This window comes from Cupressus sempervirens, chromosome 7 (genome assembly GCF_028749045.1).
Source record: "Cupressus sempervirens isolate cs-2001-9-10 chromosome 7, ASM2874904v1, whole genome shotgun sequence".
Taxonomy (NCBI): Eukaryota; Viridiplantae; Streptophyta; class Pinopsida; order Cupressales; family Cupressaceae; genus Cupressus; species Cupressus sempervirens.
The window spans coordinates 49,826,182-49,833,175 of NC_143124.1; positions in this window are offsets into that span (position 1 = coordinate 49,826,182).

Below are 6,994 nucleotides of genomic sequence, written 5' to 3' on the forward strand. Positions count from 1 at the left end.
TGTTTGAGTGATTGGCTCTTGCCTCCACTATGGGATGATTCTATGCCAGCCAACATTGTTGTTTTGCTGGGAAAGGTCCAAGATGCATTATTTTTCAAAATTGCCTTCACAATTAGCTGCAAAATGGTAAACTGGATCTCTACCTCTCAATGAGGGCTCAATGTTCTTAAAGAAATCATTATTAAATAACACAATTCAATCAACTTTCTTAGTTGTTAACAACCAGTTTGTCTTAGATGGTTCCAGGACAGTCACAGACCTGGGCTTCAGCAAGGAAACAGAGTATTGGCTGTTGGAGATTGTAACCCCTGCTACTCACTTAAAATTCTGAGCTGTTCTAATCACCTCTGTATCAACATATTCATGACAGATATTGAAGGCTGATCTTCCGTGAATTTGAATGGAATTTCATTATACTCCTCCAACTTGTCCATTGTCAAATGAGCACCTCATATGTATGGTAGGCAGTTCAGAAAATATTAACTTATGTATTTCTCCTCCTCTTTAGATGCACATCTCTCTCTATATCGTTGAATATGTATTTGATTAAGAAGTCTCTCCGTAAGGTGTGATATTATATGGAATATGATTTTGTTAGATGTTACAGTCTATTGTGTTTGTCTGGAATAAGTTGAAGCTCAGGGATGATGGATTGTAATCCTTGTTTTCATCAAAATAAATCTTGTCTTTTTTGTTATACTTCCCCTTTTAATTCTACAAATGGAATTAGAATAGGTTGATCATGTTTTGGGAGAGATTGTTAGATAGTGCTGGAAAAAGGTCCATACTTGGCAGAAAAGAAGTGAGAAGGCATCACAGCTCTTGATTGCTTCTCGCAACGTTGTAATCACTCATATTCTCAACTTACTTTATCTTAAAAAAATTTCTCTATCTTTTGGATGCCTTCTCATGGCAATTGCTCTTGAACTTGTATAAATGATGATGGTACTTTTTCTTGAACCTTGAACTTGGATTTCTAAAAGCGAGAAGTTACTTCATGTGGCGCCATGAATATTAATCAAATTGAACGTGGATTTCCAAAGAAAACTCAAATTGGTGATGCTTGTTTAGAGCCAATAGGGGAGTGACACTTGTCACAAGGAGGATAAGTGTGAGGGGATGAGATAATGGTTGGTCAAAGGGAGTAATGAGGGAGGATGAGTGTGTAAGAGGGATGTAGGAGACACAAAGAGGGATGTAAGAGGCATTAATGGCATGTAAGAGCCATTAATGCTCTTGGATAGGGATGGAAGAGGATAAGGGAGACTTGTTGACTTTGGCTTGGTTTAGCAAGTCTTAACCCTTGCTTAAAGTTGTGCACATGTTTAGGAGGGGGATTGAACTTAGTTTAGAAACAGGGTTAGGGGGCAAGTGGCTTAGCTTTGTTGGGATGAGTTAGTTAGGAGGCTAAGTGAGGTTAGTATGGGTGAATGTGTTAAATTAGGGGTAAAGGTAGGGTTTTAGGGATGTTTTAAGGGTTAGGATTATTTATTAAATAATTTATTTAATAAATAAGGGATGTAAGATTACTTTAAATAGATTTTGAGGATTTATTTAATTTAATAGAGGAATAGGGATTTAATTGATAAATTGATTTTGCATTATCATTTGATTTGATCAATTGGACTATAGTTAATTAAATTAATTAATTAACTAGGGGATGACAATTAATTAAATAAATAATAAATATTTAATCAATAATGTCTTAGGAGATGGCTAAATACGATTATCTATTCGTGTAATCAGTTGTAGGTGTCTATATTTTGCCCCTCTTTGATGTAGTGTTGAAACACCACTATTTCAAAGAAGTTCAAATATAAATAATGTGAAGAAGACTTTTTGAAACAACATGGTTGTCCCAGTTTTGAATAGAAGAGGAAAGAATGGACTATATGGTGCCCCTCAAGAAGGTGGCAGGGAAAGAATACGAGACTCGATGACTTCTTGAAAAGTCGTAGTTAGTTAGGGTGAGCAGGAGGACATAGAAGAATTAAAAAGGGGGTAGAAAGGGGAATAAAAGTAAAAGAGAAATAAGATCGAGGGAAAAGGAGGATGCTAGAGGAGTCAGATAGAAAGATAGGGCACCCCATGGGGTCTATAAGGGGCTTGAGGGGGGATAGGAAGGGCTATTTGCTTTCATACGGACAAGGCGATATAGCTGTTGGGAGATCTGAGTTGGACGATATGATGGTTGCACTTGGATGACCAGAGTATTGGGGGGATGTGGTACGAAAAGTACAGGTGCGACGAACACCAAATTGATCAGTAGGGTCGAAAAACCAAATTTTAACTTTTTATTTTATTGCATTTTTAGTGTTCCCACAACGTAGGAAAATCTATCCCCTAGACACGGGTCTAACGGGATCACTAGCAGAATCGATGGGATCACAATCCCGTGAAAAATGGCTAGGGGAAGGGAAAAATAGGCTTAGAAAACACTTTTTGCAAGATCGTGAATTTGGGCAGAATTTTCTGCGGGAATAAGGATATGGTAGCAGGAAAGCGATCCCATTATAAAAAATGCATTTCATGTCACGGGGATGCAATTTTGCTGTAGGGGATGGGTCAATGCGTGAACAGGTTAAGGGTTGACTGGTAGGAGAAGGCCAAACGCGATCCCACTGTAAGCAATATCGACGGGATTGCTAGGGTTAAGTTGCGTGGGAATGCGCTTGCAGGAATGTGGTTAGGGTTCGTGGGGGTCAAAGGGTCAAACAACAATCTTGCGAGAACTGATGTCAGCAGGATCACAACTTTAGAGGGTTTGTTGGAACACACAGGTGAGAATGGGGGAAAAAGGGAAAGGTGTGGAGGCAAAGGAGGGATTGGGTAGAGAGATTGGGGGGGGGGGTGATTAGATGTTTAGATAATGTAAATATGAAAAGGAAAACTGACATGTGACTAGTTTGCGTGCAGTGGTCTCTAGATGCGTTGGTATCATGTGAGCAGTGGGTGACCATACTACACAATGGAGAGAAGCTTATGTGGGCAGACTGGGCAAGGGTTGATGCCATTGACTTGGGGTACTTGATGAGATTACCTTATACTCATACATATATGGCGATGTTGACTACCTTGTGCAAGTGGTGGCATAGTGAGGTAGGCACATTCCACCTGCTGACAAAAGAGATGATTGTGACACTAGAGGATGTGTATAGGATATTCAGATTGCCAATGCAAGGGACACTAGTGATGGTGATGAGAGAGATGACTAGAGAGGCAACATTGCAGGGGCTGGTGGGGCCAACAGTAGCATACAAGATACAGAGGAGATAGTTCCCATTGGATGAGCACTTGGATTGGGTAGCCATAGAGAGGCGGATATATTTTTATGTATGCAGATTAGTATCAGGGTACATTTCCCCAAATACAGGCAGGACATGACTTACCTTGGCATTGATACCAACTATCATGCACATAGTGGATGCAGGAGTCCTGACGGCTTGGGGGTCTTTGATTCTGGTAGAGTTTTACTGGGATTTGCATCAGATAGTCTATCAGGGAGCTGGACAGTAGGGGAGGAGCATAGGGTTCCCAACACTATTATAGGTTTGGGTGTGGGAGCAAATTGTGCCATTCAGGCCAATTCGACGAAGGGTTAGGTAGGTAGAGAAGCCAATAGATTACAGCTAGGGAGAGCCTTTGACATAACATCATATAGAGGGTGTGGACTACTGGCAAGTCCAGATAGATGAGATCAAGGCGATGGTATAGAGACCGTATATGGGTGGAGGAGGGACAACATCTTCCATACACCATATCACCATGTTTCATTTTTGGGTGGTGGAAGTACATAGCTGAGCAATACTGGCCAGATAAGGCCTCGTGACAATTTGGATAGGAGCAGGTGGCTCCAAGTGAGCTGAACTAGTATCAACATGTTACATTTGAGCCCGTGTCGATGTATGGGTTAGTACTATAGAGAGAGGCTTTACTTCAAGCTTGGCAAGAGTTAGCGCCATAGTAGTGGGATTGGTTTGGTAGAGCAGAAAATGTAGGCTCCACATAGGAGTATCGTGACTGGTTTCAGTGGCCGAGGCTAGTAGGCTAAGTGTAGGTGACGAAGGCTGTAGTGGTGGCAGGAGAGATAGCTTGAGCAACCAGACATGACAGGTATGTAGCTAGAGAACTACGACAACGGGTAGAGGTTGGGGTACAGGAGGAGGGGCCAATGAGGTAGAGGCAGAGGGGAGAGAGGAGGCAAGAGGAGAGAGAGGCACAACCATAGAGAGGAGAGGAGAGGCCAGTAGTGGAGAGGAGATTGTAGGCAGAGGAGGAGAAGAGGTCATAGGGGCTAATAGGTGCAGGAGATGGGAGTGGTGGTGAAGAGATGATGGATTGGCAGGCTAATATACGTCCCTACAAATTGCTATGAGACACCCAATAAGAAAGAGATCAGCTCAGGATAGAGTGCGATCAGCTACATCATGAGAACGATGTGGCTCAGGGACAGGCAGATAGAGCAAGGATAGAGGTGGGGACACTGCGGGTGGAGGGCGAGTGGTTGGAGGGGAGGCTAGAGGTGGTGACTTTGGAGAGATAGGCATTATAGGCACAGATGGACATTATCTAAGAGGAGAGTGATAGGTTGGTGGTGAAGGTGGCAACCTTGAGGATATAGATGGCAGTATGAGGAGGGATGGATGAGTTGAGGAGGTTGCAGGGAGAGATGGAGGATTTGAGGGAGAGGGCAATATTCTACCAGAGGATGTATCATGTAGTGGTCCCAGAGGATCAGACTGAGCATTATAGATGACTGACATGGTCAGGGACAACGGGAACCCATATAGGCATGCAGGGAGGAGGGGGAGAGAGTAGATGGAGTACAAGGGGTTTTCAGAGGATAGGTGGGTCTTAGCGCATAGCGAAAATCCATAGGACAGGGAAGAGCCAGAGGCATGACAGGGGGATGAGTGCGAGGAGGGACAAGACCAAGAGCTCGTGTAACGCCCTGCCAGAAGGATCCAAAAGAATTAACCTAAAGTTTCACTAAGTTTGGAAACATTTTTTTTTAAAAATGAAAGATAAACCACACATATCAAACACATAATAGCGGAAGCAATAATCGCCATTCAACTGAAACACACATAAGCATGCATGATAGGTTACATTCCTTAAGGATCCTATGACATTGAATCACATTTAATTAACTAATACTAAATCCATACCAATCCACATCCACATGAAAGAATAATGGAAAAAGTCCAATGTCCTCAAACAATAATATACACCAATTCTGAATGCCTCTTGGAAAATTAATTCGGAATGCTCAATCATCCACTGTACATGTCACATGGTATGAAAGGCTTAAAAGAATAATACATATATGAAAGTGACATACACCATCCTCCTCTAATCTATGATACAAATGTAATAAGGTAAATAAATCCATCTAGAATACATGGTACATCCAACATCGTAAAAGAAATGACATCCATCATAGAAGATATAACCACCATTATAAAAGATATAACATTCATCACAAAAGTAGTCATCTGTTAGAATAATCCATGAATATAATGAAGATAAGTGTTAACAAGGAAAGTTCTAGTCATGGTGTCCTCGGATGGATCTTAAATGGTAAGAGTGAAAAAGCACTACCACCCAATTGCGTGGGACCTAAATGGCCCACTCCCACCGTGTTAAGGAGATAGTCACAAGTCCCAAGCAGGATACCAAAATCACATAATCACAAGTATTGTCTAATGTCCAAGAATCCTAAAAGTATACTAACTCAAAGGGTTCCAGCACATAAATTGACATCTAGACACAGAGGCATCACAACACATGTAGGAAACCTACTATGCAAGCGAGAAAGTGACATCACAAAGTCATGTAGAAGTTATCCTGACAGTTAGCTAGGACTCCAGGGTCCCTACTAATCCTTGTGGATTAAGCTTTCTTCCCACCCTAGTCTGTACTAGCACTTGAGGCATGGGTAAGAACATATAATTATCTTTTTAGGTTCATTGAGTCAGTAATTAAGTGAGATGTTGTCACTTGTTAACCAACTTACAATGAGTTACCTTGGTGACCTCTTAGGGCCCCGACCCCCATTGCAAGCCACTTCTTGACACTATACATAGATAACCTACCCTAAGCTTATGAAATCATAAATCACAAAATCACCTTAGTCCTATACAAGTGACTGGAAAGAAAATACCAAAAGATAAGCCAAAATAAGAACATCAAATCTCCATGAGCAAGTAAAAAGCATCAAATGATGTTCAGAATAGTTCTATATCAGCAACTGAAGACATCATTGATAAATCACAATATCCATCGGTTCTCAATGAGAAAATGAGGAACATTTTAAAATAAACCACAACATGCATTAGTTCTCAATGAGCAACCAAAATGCATCTCAAAATAAATCACAATATACTTTGGTTCTCAACAAGCAACTAGAAAGAATCCAAATCATACAGAACAAAGACCCTCAAAATGGTCAAGTTGACATGTCACAAATGACATCATCAATGTTCAAAACACTTCAGTCCCATCATGGCGACTGGAAAATAATATAGCTATAACTGATCGATGACTCAAAAATGGTTAAGTCAGGTGTCAAGTGTTTCACACACATATATCTCAGCTCCTCTCAAGGAAATTGGAAACTAGTAATAATTAGTAAACCACACACAACATAGAGCATGCCATTGCATTACCATGGTCGGGTTTAAAAGATCAAGATCAAATAATATCCACATGACATCACATATCATAACCCGTGAGCCTCTAGTAGACGTCCTAAACTGGTCAATAATCTAATCAACCCCAAACCCAAAACATATAGCATGGAGAGCATACAATGCAAGCACATGTTTTGGTCTTTGAATTCATGTAGTTGAGATAGGTGTGGAGTGTCAGTTTCATTTCAAGTATTTGTCTCATGTATTCATTTAATGGGTCAAGAACCTTTCCCCCACCCTTCTATCACCTATCCTTCTTTTAAATTAAATTTGATTAAATTTAATTAAGTAGAATACTTAAC